This window comes from Macrotis lagotis, chromosome X (genome assembly GCF_037893015.1).
Source record: "Macrotis lagotis isolate mMagLag1 chromosome X, bilby.v1.9.chrom.fasta, whole genome shotgun sequence".
NCBI lineage: Eukaryota > Metazoa > Chordata > Mammalia > Peramelemorphia > Peramelidae > Macrotis > Macrotis lagotis.
The window spans coordinates 236,286,167-236,303,052 of NC_133666.1; the positions used below are offsets into that span (position 1 = coordinate 236,286,167).

At 33.1% G+C, this 16,886-nt stretch overlaps 1 protein-coding gene and 1 pseudogene across 8 annotated transcripts in view; both read right to left on the bottom strand.

The window, feature by feature from the left end:
* The window catches only part of XRCC4 (X-ray repair cross complementing 4), a 393,136-nt gene that overhangs the window by 253,515 nt on the left and 122,735 nt on the right, over window positions 1-16,886 (bottom strand). The window lies entirely within an intron of this gene.
* Window positions 5,013-12,898, bottom strand: LOC141497077 (PRELI domain containing protein 3B pseudogene; annotated as a pseudogene).

Sequence of the window (16,886 nt, forward strand, 5' to 3'; positions counted from 1 at the left end):
AGATATTTAATAAGTGGATAAACATTTTGCTTTGCTCATATTACATACTCCATACTCTAATTCAAGTGAACATATTAAATGGGTATCTAAGGTTTAATATCTAAGGGTATCTAAGTACAGTCTGTTTCATGGAACAAAGTATGCTGAACTTTCTTCTATAGCAACTTCAGTTTTACTGAATTCTAACCAACAGCTCAACAATGAAAATATATACAAATTATCATTAGAAAAAAAGATTTTATTAATTTTTCACATGTGATTTTCCTCTGGTAAGATATTAGGCAGAAATAATCTGTCATTTTGACATTTACTTTCTATTATAAAAAATATAAGGAAAGCTAAGCAATATTTTTTAAAACAAATTTTTTAAACAAATTTTATTAGGAGCAGCTAGTGACAGCCCTGGAGTCAGGAGTACCTGGTTCAAATGTGACCTCAGGCACTTAATAATTACCTAGCTGTGTGGCCTTGGGCAAGCCACTTAACCCCATTTGCCTTGCAAAAAACAAAAAAACTAAAAAAAAATTTATTAACATTTTAATATCACCTATTGTCCCAATGCATTCCTTATCTCTCCAAGAGCCATTTCTTATAATAAAGAATGAAGATAAAGGGGAAAAAAAAACAATTCATTAAAGCTATTACAGAAAAAGTCCAAGAAAATCTGTAGGGTTCCACAATCATGTTCTCCCTCCTTTACAAAGAAGCAAGACAAAGTATCTTCTCATTTCTCTTCCCTGAGGCCAAGTTTACTCATTAGAATCACAATGTTGAGTTTTGAGTGTCTTATTTTTATTTACATTTCTAGCATTATTGTTATTGTGACTATTATTTCCCTGGTTCTGCTTCCCTCACTTTGCATCAATTCAAAGCAATATTACCTTACTTGTCTAATTTACAAGATTTAATAACTTTCATTGTGTCAAAGTCATTTAACCAGCTGGGAAAACAGGTAATTCCTGAGCTTTAATGGGGGTCTAATTATCAAAAAAGAAGATGATAATGGATACATTTTTAGAGACTTTGAATTTATCATCATTGGAATTGATTCTTTATTTTTGTATATCTTATTTTTCATATCTTATTTTAAAGCTTTAAAATGCTTTATTTTCCATGGCTCACTTGATCCTCACAACAACTGTGTATATTAGGGGGGATAGGTTGTTGTCTGTTGTTCTTGTAACTTTATCTTTTCTCTTTATGGTACATGGATAGAAACAGGGTTCAAAGGCAATTTCCTGCTAACATTCCTTTATATCTAATGTTTGAAAGACTATTAAACAAGTGTTTGTTGTTGTTTTCTTTTCTTATAACTGAATTAAAGAATTTGGTATAAAAACTAATCTCATTCTTTAGGTTCATTGTTTGGTAACTCCAGAGTCAGAATATTCAACTGGGATTCTGTCAATTATCACATGGCTTTGATTTATATTTTGAAAACTTTTCTTCCCATAAAACTTGAATAGTATGAACATCCAGTGTAACAGTACCTAATAGAAATATCATTCTCAAGTTTTAAATCCAGGTAATCATATACAATAATTTTATCAATAACAATGCTTCAGTTCTGATGTAGTTTATTTGTTGGATTTTTAAAGATATTTTGAAATCCCTGTTTTTAAAATGGGCTATTCAGTTACAAAAAAAGGCAAGGTTATGAAGTTTAATTCTAGGCACTGAGTCACATCTTGATAGGTATTCCATTTGTTATTTTTGTTGAGTCATTTCAGGCCTGTCTGATTCTTCATGACCCTATTTGGGGTTTTCATGGCAAAGACACTGGAGGTTTGCCATTTCCTTCTCCAACTTACTTTACTGATAGAAAAACTGAGGCAGAGTAAAGTGATATGATAGGGCCATATCTGAATGCAGATCTTGTTTTCAGGCCCAGTGCTCTATCCATTGCAACACTTAATTGCCCACAAGGAATTTTCCTATGTGCTAAATATTTGGAACATCCAATGAAGCTACTGTTCCTAGCATAAGCTTCATTCAATTTAATGTCTTGACTCTTGTAATTTCTGACACTGGCATTTCCCTTACTTTGGATATCCATCATAAATCCCTCCCCTTTTTTAAATCAACCTCTGACGTAGCCATATGTTCAATACTCCTTTGTCAACCTATTAACAGAGTTCATGTTGATGTGGATGTTGCTATAGAGGTCTCTGGATTCCACTCCTGGATCTGTTTCACATGCTCTTTGTAGAGATATTTATTTTTGGTGGCATTATTGTTGTTATTCTCATTTTAAAGATAATAATAATAATAACTAACATTTATATAGCACATATCACATGTTAGTCACTAAGAGCTTTATAATTATTATTTCATTTGATGAAGAAACTAAGACTAAGGGAGTCTGTGTGACTTGTAAAAGATTATACAGGGTAGTGGCAAATTTTAGCCTGGCTTATATGACTTCAAATATGATTCTAATATACCACATCTGTCCAACAATACAAACTCAATCAACCACCAAAATGGATGACTGAATTTCTGTTATATAGCCAACTATTCAAAATTCAAGAACAGTCAATCAAAGAACATATGCTATGTCAAGTATTGAGGATAAAATGTCAAGAAACATAAACCAGGTTTTCAATAAGCTTATGTTCTATCCTGGAAAACAAAATGTATATACCTAAGTAACAACAAAATATATATTGAGTAAATTCAGGATAAAAATTCCAATAACCATGGTTATCAAATACTGATATTCTATTGGAGGACACAACATGTACATATATATATGATATACATACAGATAATATTGTAGGTGTGGCTACATAGATAGACAGCAGACACAGCAATATTAAGAATTAACCACTAGACTTAGGAGGAAGGAAGAGGTCACTTATATTGGTGAAATTTAGGAAAGGAGATAGCATCTGACCTTGAAGGAGATGGTGGAGATGGCTAGACTATATAAGTGTAAGTGCTTTAAAGTTTGCAAGTTTGTTTGTATACCTCACAACCAGTAATGTATTTTATATTTTCATTGAGTTTCCTCTGAAGAACAATATTATAAACAATTGTTACATTCTTAGATTAGTTCACAAATGCATGTTTTTCTCAGTACATAACACAAATAGTTTCATTTTGTGGCTATGTACATTTACTATAATTGATAGTACTCTCTATGGGAAGGGGGGGGTGGATTCTAAATTGGAATTCAGAGGGTAGAGAGCAAGATTTGTAGTCAGGTAAAATGGATTTCTACCTTAATTTTGCAATTTGGAACCTATGTGATCTTTTGTCAGTAACTTAACCTATCTGAGTCTCAGTTTCCTCATGTGTAAAAATGAGATGATTTGATTTAAATAACTTCTAGATTATTCCTAATTCAATAGCTATGATTGCCTCCCATAATACTATTTCTTATGGCTTAGAAGTTGGTAGCCAAGAGAGGGCCAGTAGTCATCTGATGAAAGGGCAATTGTTCCAGAAACTGCCTTGATTAACAAATGAGTCTCTTAGCTTCATCTTACTGTTTGTGTCTAATAAAGAAAGGAATTCAGAGTAGTTTTTATAGAGAATTGTATCTATTAGACCTCCCTCATATCAATTTATTAAAACACTTAATCTCTTTATTATTGTCATATGCCTGGAATTCTGTCTCTCCTCATATCTTCCTTTAAGTCCCAGCTAAAACAGTACTTTTAATTAAGAAGTCTTTCTGAATTCCTCTTTGATGTCTCAATACCGGTGCCTTCCCTTTGTTGATTTTTCCAATTAATCCTGTAAGTATACAAGTATGTGTGTATATGTGTGTGTGTATACACACACACACACACACACACACACACACACATATATATCTTGTTTGTACATAGTTGTTTACATGTTTTCTCTGTTATTAGACTAAAAGGTCCTTGAGGACAAAGATATCTTTTGCCTTTCTTTGTAACCCTAGCATTGAGCAAAGTGGGAGGTTAATAAAGCTTACTGATTGACTAAATACAGAATAAACCAATAAAGAATAAATACAAAATAAATACAACTTAGTTAAACACTAGGTAATTGAATATGAGGTAATGAGTGTGAAAGAACACACGCAAATGAGGGAAATCAGGAAAGTATCACACTGGAAGTAACATTGGAGTAGAACTGTGAAGGAAATATTGTAAAATGCAGAGTGGAGGAAGGCATGCATGCCCAACCTTCATACAAGTTTTTTCAAATATTAGCATATAAGCATTTGGGGTGGCTTTCAAATAATCATAGTGAAGAAAATCTTGTGAAAAACATTACTTATGCTGCTTGTTCATACTACACTGCAGCTGGTATTCAGTCAATCATTTGAAATCATTTATTTTAAAGTGATATTTACTGTCTGGTTTCCACAGTAATACACAGCCTGTTTATTTTAAATATTACATGGTGAATAAGTAGTGAATTATTTTCTTAGATTCATATTACACATTAACTAATGATTCAAGGCCAAAGAGAACACAAGAGACCAAATGCGTAAAAGACTAGTAGTATCCAATATGAAATTTAGCCAATATTCTTCTTTAGAGAACAGAAAATGTCAAACTCCAGCTGTTTTGGCTTAATAAAAGAATGTACAGCTCAGTTTAACCTAGTCTTTCTCTTTCCCTGGAGACAGAAAAAAAGTCCATGACATAATGTGTCAATTTTGTTCCTCCTATTTTGTCAAGGAGTAGGACTATACATTTTGCTTCATTCTGTTAACTTTTAGTTTCCTTTCACTTAATTAAGCATAAAATAAAAAAAATTTCTTTTAATTAGGGAAGACATTTATATTTTGCAGAAGTCATTGCTATTAAAGTTATCAGAAAAATATGTAAGAAAATTAGCAACAAAAAATTAAATTAGTCTTCAGATATAAACATAATGTATAACTGATATTTCATTCAAATGGTATAACACTTTGAAAAAAAGAAAAATATTTCTGTTTTGATTTGACCAAAAAATATGCTTATAGTGCTTAATTTTAAAAAAGAAAGTATCAATATTGGAAGAAAATACATTAATGTACCAATACTAAGAAATTAAGCCTTTAACTTCCCATTTATAAAAGGCAATATACAAAAGAAAGTGACTTAGTAGGGAAAAAGGGAAGAGATAAAAATTTTAAAAATGAAAACCGTTTAATTTCTCACACTGGATCATACTCCAAAAAAGAAGTTGATCTTTAAAAAGAAGCAGTAGCATTATCAACCCCAAATAATACATTTTTAAAGGGCCTCTGGGTCTATTTCAGGACAAGAAGAGGGTTCAGTACAAATAAATCTAATTACATCAGGCCAAAAGCACACTAGACAAAGTTCATTGATTTTTCTTAATATAGACTGGTTTGTTTTCCTCTATGCCTAGATTTTTAAATAGCAAAGAAAATGTGGGTTTTCTGATTCTAAGCCAAGGAAGATCAAATCTTAAGAGTTACTACTTGATTCAATCCAAAACAAAAAACATTTACTAACCACCTCTAATCCTTCTAAAAATTTTCATTGATGCCTTTTGTTTTGTACACCATAGTTATTTCCTAATGAATATAAAATGCGCGTGCGCGCGCACACACACACACACACACACACACACACACACCATGAATTTCTTTTGTAACAATAAAAGGACAGTTAAGCAAAACCAAAGTCAAGCAAATTCCCAAACTCTCTCCAAAGATGCAAAGAAATTCCAAAACTGTGATTCTCTGGGACCAAGGTTGCAATTAAAGAGTTTTTCTTTAATGTTACTTTTCTCTACATTATTATAGATATTGCACACATAGTTCTCCTGGCTGTTTTCTTCATTCTGCATCAGTTCTTAAAATTATCCAAAATTTCTCTGAATTTCTCATATTCATCCATTTCTTACTTCATAATAATATTCCATTATGTTCATAAACCACAAGTTGTTCAGTTATTCTCCAATTAGTACTCACTTTGACTATGATTATTTATTAACTTAAAAGTGCTGCTTGTAAATATTTTTGGTGCAGATTTCTTTCTGTCATCAATCCCTATGAAGAATGCACTCAGTAGTGAAATTACTAGGTCAAATTGCATGTACAGTTTAAGGATTTTTTTTACACTATTTCAAATTGCTTTTCAAAATTAGTTAGAATAATTAAAAATTTTAATCAAAGTCAATTAATGTACCTATCTTGACCAAGAGGGAATAAGGTGAAGGTGGCAAATTATAATCTAGTAAACTTGACATCAATTCCTGCAAAATTCTAGAAATTTGAGATTTTGGAATGTAAGTCTAATTAATCCCAAAGAGGCAGCATAGCATAAAGAATAGGTCCTAGCAGACAACTTTATTTCCTTTTTGGAAAGAATTTTCATATTGATACTAGAAAGAATATAAAACTCAGTAAGCTTAGCTTTCAGAAAAGTTGTTTTTTTACTTTATCCTTGTAGGTTAACATGTGAGGGAAATAACAATATAACTGAATAACTTCATAACTGCTTTAATAATTAGACACAAAGTACAGTCATCCATAGTAAAATATAAACTTGGAAATCTCTAGTAAGGTAAACTAGGGATTAGTCTTTGTCCTGCACTGTTCAACATTTTCCTCAGTGACATATCATTTATGAAGGTACAGGTGACATGCTTTCAAATTTGCAGATGTCACAGTGTTGGTTGAAAGAATAAAAACGGAAACTGTTCCTGATATATTAGAACAAGTCTGAATTAGGTAAAATCAGAAGAAACTGGGATAAATATAAAAGCATATCCTTGCATTTAAAAAAAATCATGACAAGTACAAAAGAAAAGAGATATTCACAGGAAAATCTTATTCAGTTTGTTTGAAATAAAGTCAGCTATGGTGACAAAATAGTAAAGTTACTGTACATTTGGACTAAATCTGAAGAAACTCAATGTCTAGAATGTGGGGGTTGTTAGTTCAGCTTTATATTCTACCTGTGTCAGACAATATTCTTAAAGTCAGACAATATGAAAGGAATCGCATTTTAGGAAGGCATTGAGAAACTAGCACATGTCCAAAAGAAAGTAACCAGAGTGATAGGTTATCTAGAACATGGCAGCCATGAGTTTTACTAGAAACGAGAGAATTTATTTGAAGATGCATATCTTCAAATATTTAAAGAATTGTTATATGGAGAAATGATTAAACTTGTTCTTGGCAAGTAATTGGGACAGCTGGTGGAAGTTGCCAAGAACCAGATTTTGAACTGATTAAGAAAAAATGTCATAACAATTATAGCTGTCCAAGGGATAGCCTAGGACATATTAGATTAAGAGAAGTAGCATGGCACAATGAAAAGAGTGTGGGTTTTGTACACAGTGGGTTTAAATCTTGCCTTTGACACATTACCTGCATGATGTTGGACAAGTCATTTTAGCTGTCAATGCTTCAGTTTCCTAAAATGGTGGGGGTTGGATAAGAAGACCTGAGAGTTTCCCTCCATTCAACTTATGATTTTATGATCACCCCACATCCCAACAGGATACTTGAAATAGAAGCTATAAGTACACTTAGTACATTCTGTAAATGTTTAGTTAAATATCTTCTAAGATCCTTCCCAACTCTGATATTCATTCATCTATTCTCAATTACAGACTCCATGATTCCATAGCTCTATTCTGCTTCAATATGAAAGTTTTTATATTTTTGACTATCCTCATAAGTAATACTTAACAATCCCTAGGCAATATTTCTTGATGTTAAGTTATTACTAGAGTACTATATAGTATCCCAATGTGGATATGCTATGGATTTTTACAAGGAAAGGTAAAAAATATTCTTTATTTTATCCATAACACAGTTTCTGACAAGGGCCATCCAAACAACAGACTGAGATTTTCAAGACTAGTCTCCCGAATTGCCTCTCCTTATATTTGTTTTTCATCTACCGCTTTTCTGGTCTCTTATGCTATATTGAAGTGTTACCCTCATTCTATAAGAATTAATTAAGCAGTCTTTTGTTTCCTAATTTTTTAGGTTTTTTTATTTTTGCAAGGCAAACGGGGTTAAGTGGCTTGCCCAAGGCCACACAGCTAGGTAATTATTAAGTGTCTGAGATCGGATTTGAATCCAGGTATTCCTGACTTCAGGGCCAGTGCTTTATCCACTACGCCACCTAGCCACCCCTTGTTTCCTAATTTTAACCCAATTTTCCATTTTTAAAGAAATTTTAAAAGAGCCCTCGGAAATAAATTATATATACTATATATACTAATTAACTTTTCATTCATCCATGCTTATCTAAAACCCTAAAATAATTCTTATATAGTAGATATTATTTCACTTTATATAAACATTATTTCTTTTCCTAAATTTCTTTTCCTTTTATAATTGCTTAGGGATCAGGATTAGTTCTTTTTCTTTTTCTTTTGTTTAGAAATATTTTATCCTTAGAACATTACACCTTTTTCTGAACAAGTACTTACAGAAATTATACACAGCCAACTTTTATCAAGTACTAACATTTACTATATTTTGTTTAGCTGAAATATCATTTCAATTGTAAAAACAATCTCCTGTTACAAAAAAAATAATCACAAACCGTAATGGATCTGAGAATTGTTTTTACAAATGTACCAACAAAGTCTCAAGCTAAACAATATTTTAAATAGAAAAAAATACTCATTTTTTAAATAGTTTGGTAAACATATTTGTGTGGCTTATGTACAAACACACTAGTTTTTTTTTTCTATAGGAAACCTTTACAATGTAGGAAACCTTACAGAAGTTCCAACTTATGTTAAACATAGTTAAAGGCAAAATCTGACTGCCTTTTAAAATACTCCATATGCAACTTCAGTATTATATAAATAATTACAAGAATCATAAAATACTGTTAAGCAGTTAACAATTATCTGCTTTAAAATATTAAACAAAATAGAACATTTTATGGAATAATTTTTCACTACTTCAGTTGGCCCTCTGGTACCAAAATTAAGGAATGCCACAAATAAAAACTTCAGTGCAATTTTCTTAGTGGTTAGCTGTGGCTAAGTTCCTTCTTTTGGCAAGTGGCACAAGGATTATAAAGAGAGCTAAGGACCTAGAATTTATATTTCAAATCAGACTGGAGATTACATCAAATGATCCAGGGATATATACGTTGTAAAAAAAAAAAAGACTTGTTTGTGGTCAATTACTGGAATAAAAAAGATGCAATTAACTATATTACAGTTAAATAATTTGACGTATCATGCTACAGTAATTATTGACACATGATTCAGTCACATGGCAATTTTTGTATAAGTTAATTAAACATTATGCAAAATGCTTAAAAGATGCAAATAGTTGTTGGTTTAAATTTTATGATGTTCTTAAATTCAGGTAATAACTTTCTTTTTTTATTTTGGTTCCTCTTCAAATTTCAAAGTGAACATTGCATGCTCACAATCCAGTAAACTAAATCAAAAACATTTCTGCAAATGCAAAATCAAGATAGACCGTGTCTGAATTTTATCACAAAATTTTGGCAAATCAATACAGTACTCTATAATATAATGCAATCAGGTTCACATTGGAAGTTATATCACTTTAATGATAGTGATATCATTTAAGTACCAATTCAGAATGCCATAGTTTTTCAAAGCTCATTACTTTTGTACAAATTAAAGGCTTGCATTTGTAATCCAAGTAATATACTTTCCTTATTTCCAAAATCAGTTATTACAACATGAAAACTGCTTGAGCAATCATGCTAAAAAAGGTTAATTCTGCTTCAGTTTAGAGTTGGTCCAAAAGTAGGTAGAGTCTCATGAATTAAATACTATAAAATTCAATCATATGGAGATTCAACATGCTGGTGTAGGTATCCATTTGAAATATCCTTAAATCTTCAAATATTTGAAACTTGATATTGCATGGTATTTTCAGGTAATGTTAATTCCAGTTGATCCCATAAGTTGGGAAGCCCTGTACCTTCCCCACTTTCCCATGAAAAGTTACAGCCTTTCTCCAAGTTAATTGAATACCTACCTAATATAACAGACCTGTCTCTTAAATACCAAATACAAATAAATATATTACCAGCCTGGAGAGACCCTGGTGGACCTATTAAAGTTCCATATAAATAGCCATTATCATTTCTCTACAAATACTGCCGCGGCCATAGGTGTCCTCATGCTTCCTCTTGCTGAAGCAGTCAACTCTTCAATCTCAGCATTTAATTTGTTCATTACCCACTCCATTGCTTCATGGCCTTTGTTAGCATTAGATGATATTGTACTTTCCATCAGTCCTTCTAGATAACTACTAAGGCTCACTCCTTTCACAGTGATTATGGCTTCTTGAGTCAAAATGGTCTTTCCTGGTTCTTGAGGATGTGGTTTATATATAAGTCTCTCATCTACCGAAACCATATTAGTAAATGAAATATTAGTGGATTTAAGTTCCATTGTTTTCTCTACAGGATCAACTACAGAATGTTCTTGCACAAATGTTTTGGTTCTTGCTGCCCCGATAAGCAACTTTACAATAGAAGGCATGCCCCATTCCGTGCTGAGAAGTCTATGGCTATGCAATTTCCCAGTGGGATCTATACGTCTATCTAACATATCAACTCCAATGACACTTGGATTCATAGGATTTGGATATTTCTGCATAGCAGCTGTTGTAACTGTTCCCATGGGTGGTCAAAGACGTGCTCCGATGTCCAGATCTTCATGGTGCCGGCGACCAGCACGGTGTCCGGGCGGCGCAGCCTGGCCACCCCTCTTCCCTTGCCGGCAACAGAACGCACAGGCCAGGATTAGTTCTTAAGAGTTATTATAAATAGAACAGTATTATAATAATATATCAATATTGTATCTATTATATAAATATAAAAATTAATATCTGGAGAAACTAAGTCAGAATTAAATATTCATTTTTTAAAATGTCTAATGCTTAATTAGCTTTCCACATTACTTTTAATAAATCAATGAGTTATTTTTGAACCCCATGTAGACCTGACTTTTAATATGAATCACAAAATTAAACTAAGAGATGTTCTAGCTTCAGAACAACTTCATTTAATCGGGCAGGAAATAAACCAGAACAGAAAGTGATTTGTTTCAATTACTCCCACCAACTCAACATTTAAGTAATCCAAATTGGGATCCGTGTCTTAAAAAAATGGGACATCACTTGCTCTCTAACTCACAGGGTTTCTATGAGGTAATTACTACACAATTACATTGATAACTTTTGGAGATATATAAATGTATATATGTACTACATAAATAAATTGTTATTCTTTCTAAATGCTTTTGGATAAAATTTCCATTAGGAAACAATATAAAGCTCTGAAATTCATTCATGGGAGTTTGTTGAGTAATTAAAATTACAATAATTTCAAAGCCAGTGTAAGTTGATGGTATAGTGTAGACTGCAAAGGGATTATGTACAATACTTTAAAATATCAATAAAATATTTATTAAAAAATGATGAGGACAAACTATTTTCTACCAACCTGCAACATTTATAAAATGAAAAAGTGTAAGAATGGAAAAGTGCTGAGCAAGTAGAAATGTTTTTTTTTATCTCTTCTCTAAAGCAGGAACTTATTAGTTTGAGCTGCTTTACATATTTTAAATCACTGAACTACTTTCCAAATTTTATATAGTCTATATTAGATGTAATTTGCTTTTTTGTATTCAGTCCCCCCACCCATCCAACTACTATGAATCATGACAGTTTTCTGTATTTGAATTTTCCATGGTTAATAGAAATGAAAATTATACAATTTTGCCCACTGAATCAGATTCAAGAGTAAAACCAGATTCTCTGAAAATAACAAATCCAATCAATGGGTTCAAATAACATCTAGCAAACTCACTGGACACAGTGTAAGAGGACCAAGGAGAAGAAACCATGAAAGAGAACTAAGAAAAAGGAATATAGTATAAGAGAAAGAAGAGGGCAAGGGAGAGAAAGGGATAATAGAGGAAGAAAGGAGAGAGGAAGGGGAAATGGAGGGAGAAGAGAAGGGGAAGAGGAAGAGGAGGAAGAGAGGAAGAAAGGGGAAAGTAAAAAGAAAGAGAAAGGGGAAAGGGAAAAGAGAAAGAGAATTTCATTTGAATATCTTTTTTTCTGAACCACATAATTATTCCTTTTTAGCTAAGTCACACAATTTCTTAAAAATCAACGACAGTAAAAAAGGGTCTGGTATCAGACCTGAGAGACTCCAACACAGCAGCAAAGATTCTTGCCAAAAAGCCACAGATGTCCACCACATGAGCAGCTAACACAATCATCATGAGGGATGTGATGAAAGTCCTTTGCACACAATGCAATCATCCTAAGGTGGAAGTATCCATCTGTTCTTCATTAATTTTTCTAGAAACTCAATAATTTTAAATACATTTAAACAAAGACATCTATGAGAAACTTGTATTAAGAATAAAACCTCCAGCAAAGTTATAATGTGATTCTACAATAAAACCTGTGATATATTTTGTTAAGGATATAAAAGGAGTTTGTCTTAAAGCAAGTTAAATTCTCATTTTTATCTTTAATGTGGCAAGTGCAAAACAGCTGAGAAAATCAAGACTTTGTAGAAATCAAAATTAGTCATCTCAGTCTGACACCTGGCAACCATGTATCTATTTTTTAAAAATCTAAAATCAATGATAAAAATGCTATATTTACCGACAATTAAATGAATGAAATATATATGTACAATGAAATATACATACATCTATACGTATATGTATACACACACACACACACGCAATTTATGATAATAATGTTAAGATGAAAAAGGAACTCTTTTACCTTTTTGTCTACCCAGTTCATCATTTAATTTCAACAGGAAGTTGTTATTCACTTAAGTAAATGTTCAAATAACAAATTTTCAGAGAAAATATATTTTCATGAATTTTAAACAGCTATTCAAAAAAAAGGAATGACACTTTATGTCAACTCTATTATCAAGTATTAAATCAAACAATACCAAATAATCATTGTTTTAAAATAGGTCAAGGATTATAATATATTTAAAGAGAAAGCAGAAATAGCAATTAAAGTATTTAGGTATGAAATTCAATGCAAACCAATATTTGCTAAGAATCTAATGTTTGGGCTGACTTCCAGTCAAGATGGTGGAGAGAAGACAGGAACTGTGCTAAGATCTCCTGGTCTTTCCTCATATATAATATGAAACAAACCTCTTAACAGAAATTTGATCGACAAAAACCCAGAAAAGGAAGCTAGGAGAAAAACATTTACAAACAAGGTCTGTCTCCAGGGATCGTGGGTAAGCCAGGGGCAGAGAGCAGAGAGCCAGCAGGGGTGGGGTGAGAGCTGGTCTAACCTAAGATCAGCCATGGAGGATTGATTGTGGGAGCCATGGTCTGAGAGCCAACTAGGCCACGGAGGCTTTGGCTGTCAGAGCAGCTGTCTGGGGCACTCCAGCAGGGCTGGAGGGCAAGTTCTGGGGCAGAGAGTTGCAGAGAGCAGCTGGACTCCGCTGGACTTTGATAGTCTGGAGGACTGCAGAATCCATACTTTCATTTCAGTGGAGTTCTCTTCCCAGAAAAAACACACAGTAACAGGGGTCAGGGGTGGGCAGCAGAAATCCCTCAATTGAACAGGGAGATTAAATACCTTTCCCTGGGGCACAGACCACATTGTTCAAGAATAAAAATACTGGGCAGGGCCACCCACCCCCTCCAGCCCTAAGGAGAGGGCTTCAAATCAAGGTCACAAACACTTCAGAAAAAGTAAATAGCACACCTACTGACTGGCCCACTTGGGAGTTATTAAACCCAGTGAGTAAAGCCTCTAGTGATCTCAACACCAAAGCTCTGTGAACCAATCCCACCCCCAACACAAGAACTTACAAAAATGAAGAAAGGCCAGCAGAAGGGGAGGGGTGTCCATAGAAAACTACTAGAAAATAAAGACCCTAACTCAGAGAGATTCAGAACTTCTGAGAAGAATATGATTTGGTCTCCAGCCCAGAAAAACTTCTTTGAAGAAATCAGAAAGGAGATTAAAAATCAATTGGAAAATTTGGGAAAAGAAACCCAAGAGAAGATTAACACCTTGCAACAAGAAAACAAATCCTTGGAAAATACATTTGGACAAATGCAAAAAGAAAATAATTCTCTCAAAACTTCAACTGGACAAATGGAAAAACTCCTTCAAAAATGGAATTGACCAATAGGAAAAGGAGCTGTGAAAAGATAAATTAAGAAAATTCTTCTCTAAAAAAAGAATGGAGCTTATGGAAACTAAGGACTTCATGAAACAACAAGAATCTGATAAACAAAACCAAAAAATAGAAAAAACAGAAGAAAAGGTAAAATATCTAACCAGCAAAACCACTGATCTCAAGAATAGATCTAGAAGAGACAACTTAAGAATTGTTGGGCTCCCTGAAAATATTGAAGAGGAAAAAAAAAAGCCTGGACTTAACATTACAAGATTTAGTGATGGAAAATTGCCCTGACATCATGGAAACAGAGGGCAAAATAATTACTGAAAGAACACATTGATCCCCACTGGAAAGGGATCCAAAAATAAAAACATCAAGGAATATTGTGGCCAAATTCCAGAAGGAACCACAGTAAGCATAAGACCTGGTTGCACCAACATTAAAGGATTGAAGGACCTGGAATTCGATATTCAGAAAAGCAAGGGAGCTTGGAATGCAGCCAAGAATTCACTATCCAGCAAAGTTAAGCCTTCTTTTCCCGGGGGGGGGGGGGCATTTAATGAAATAGGAGACTTCCATCTTTTCCTGATGAAAAGACCAAAGCTAAATAGAAAATTTTGACTTCAAATGGGAGACCCAAGAGACCCAAGAGACACATGAAAAGGTTTTTTAAAAAGGGTAAAGAAAGAAAAAAAATTGCTATCAATAACATAAAACTGACTATATCCCTATGTATGAGAAAGTCTCATAACTCTCAAGAATTGTAACTCCATTAGAGAGAATGTACTTAACCAGAAATAATGGACATTCATGACTTAACTGTGACTCTGATTGAATGATTTAAAAACAATACTTCCTAAACAAGGGGGACAGTAAAGAGACGAGGATGGAGGATATTGAATGAGGTAAATCATATTACATAAAGAGGTACAAAGGACCTATTGTTATAGAGGGGAAGAAGAGAGGAGATGAGAACCACCATAATCGTACTCTCAGCAGATTTGGCTTAAAGTTAACTCAGTTAAGTCAAGAAACTTATCTTACTTTTCAAGTATTAAAAGGGTAAAGGGGGAGGGGAGGGGGAAGGAAAAGAGGAACTAACAGAATAAAGGGAAGGAAGAAGAGGCAAAGGGAAAGGGGAGGGGTTGGATAAAGGGGCAAACTGAAGGTGGTATATATTCAGAAACAAGATACTGGGGAATATAGATAAAATGAAAAGGGGGAAAAGTATAGAGGGAAGATAGCATAGAGGGCAATAAAGAGTTAGTAATTATAACTTTGAATGTGAAGGGGATGAACTCTCCCATAAAATGTAAGTGAATATCAGAGTGGATTAAAAACCAGAATCTAATGTTTGCAGAGCAGATTAGTAAACTTAGTTTTTAAAAGTAGCAGTATCTCTTATATTTTATTTTTCTTCCTTAGGGATATGATTTCTTGCTCATCACATTCAACTTAGAGCAATGTATACCATGGAAACAATGTGAAGAATAACAGACTGCCTTCTGCGGGGGATGTGGGGAGGGAAGCAAGATTGGGGGGGGGGGATTGTAAAACTCAAAACAAATAAAATCTTTCTAAAAAATAAAAAATAAAATAAAATCACTAAAAAAAGTAGCAGTGATTTTTATGTGTGTAACTATATAATGTATGGATATGTATATGGCAGCTAGGTGGCACAGTGGATAGAGCACTGGGTGTGGAAAAAAGAAGAGTCATCTTCCTGAATTTAATTTCAACCTCAGATACTTACTAGCTATGTAATCTGAGTAAATCACTTAAACTTGTGACCTGGTTTCCTCAATTGCAAAAAGAGCTGGAAAAGGAAATGTCAAACTATCCCACTACCTTTGCCAAGAAAATTCTAACTATGGTCATGAAGATTTGGATGTGACTGAAAAAAGGTTGAACATACACATGTGAAGTGTACTTTTTTGTGTATATTTGTTGTTTTGAGATAAATTTAAAAAGCAGCTAACAAAATTCTGTTTTCTAATGTCTACTTTAATTTAATATACAAAATAACAAAAATGTGCTGATTGTCTGAGAAAAGCATTTAATAAAACCAAATTAATATTGAGACTATAATTACATTTTCATTAAATAATTTAAGAAAAGAAAAAATAAGCTTTGTTCCCAACTTGCGATTTCATTGATATAAGAATTGCTAGGTGAGAAAACTTCCTCTACCAATGTAGAACTAGAACTGTCATAAAAATCAATCCTAAGAGAGTTGTCTCAGGCTCTGAGATATTAAATGATTAATTACCCAGGGTCAAATTGCCATTATTATCTGAGACAGTATTTGAACTTAGAACCTCCTGACTCTCAAACCAGTCTTATATCCACTATGTCAGGCTGCCTCTCATAGTAAAGGCTACAACTGTTCTCTAATTCAATAATCCTGACAATCTGAATTTATTCTTTTAATAGTATAAAGTGAGACTTAAAATGATAAATATGTACTTAATATGCAAAAATCCAATTTTCATCCACAAAGTAGTAGAAATGGGAAAAGATAACATTTCAGAATAAGAAAGGAAAAGAGAAAATGGAAAGGCAACAAGGAAGGGGAAGAGAGAAGGAAGGGATAGAGAAGACAGAAAAGTAGGGAGGAAAGAAGAGAAAAGGGGGGAAAATAAAGAATTGAAGAAAAAGAAACAAGAATAGGAATGAGGAAGGAATTTTCTATGGAAGTAACAAATACATTTTATAATGATATCAGTATTATGTCTATTGATGACTCTCTTCCTGTATACTCTCTTTGTTCTGGATATTCTTGACACT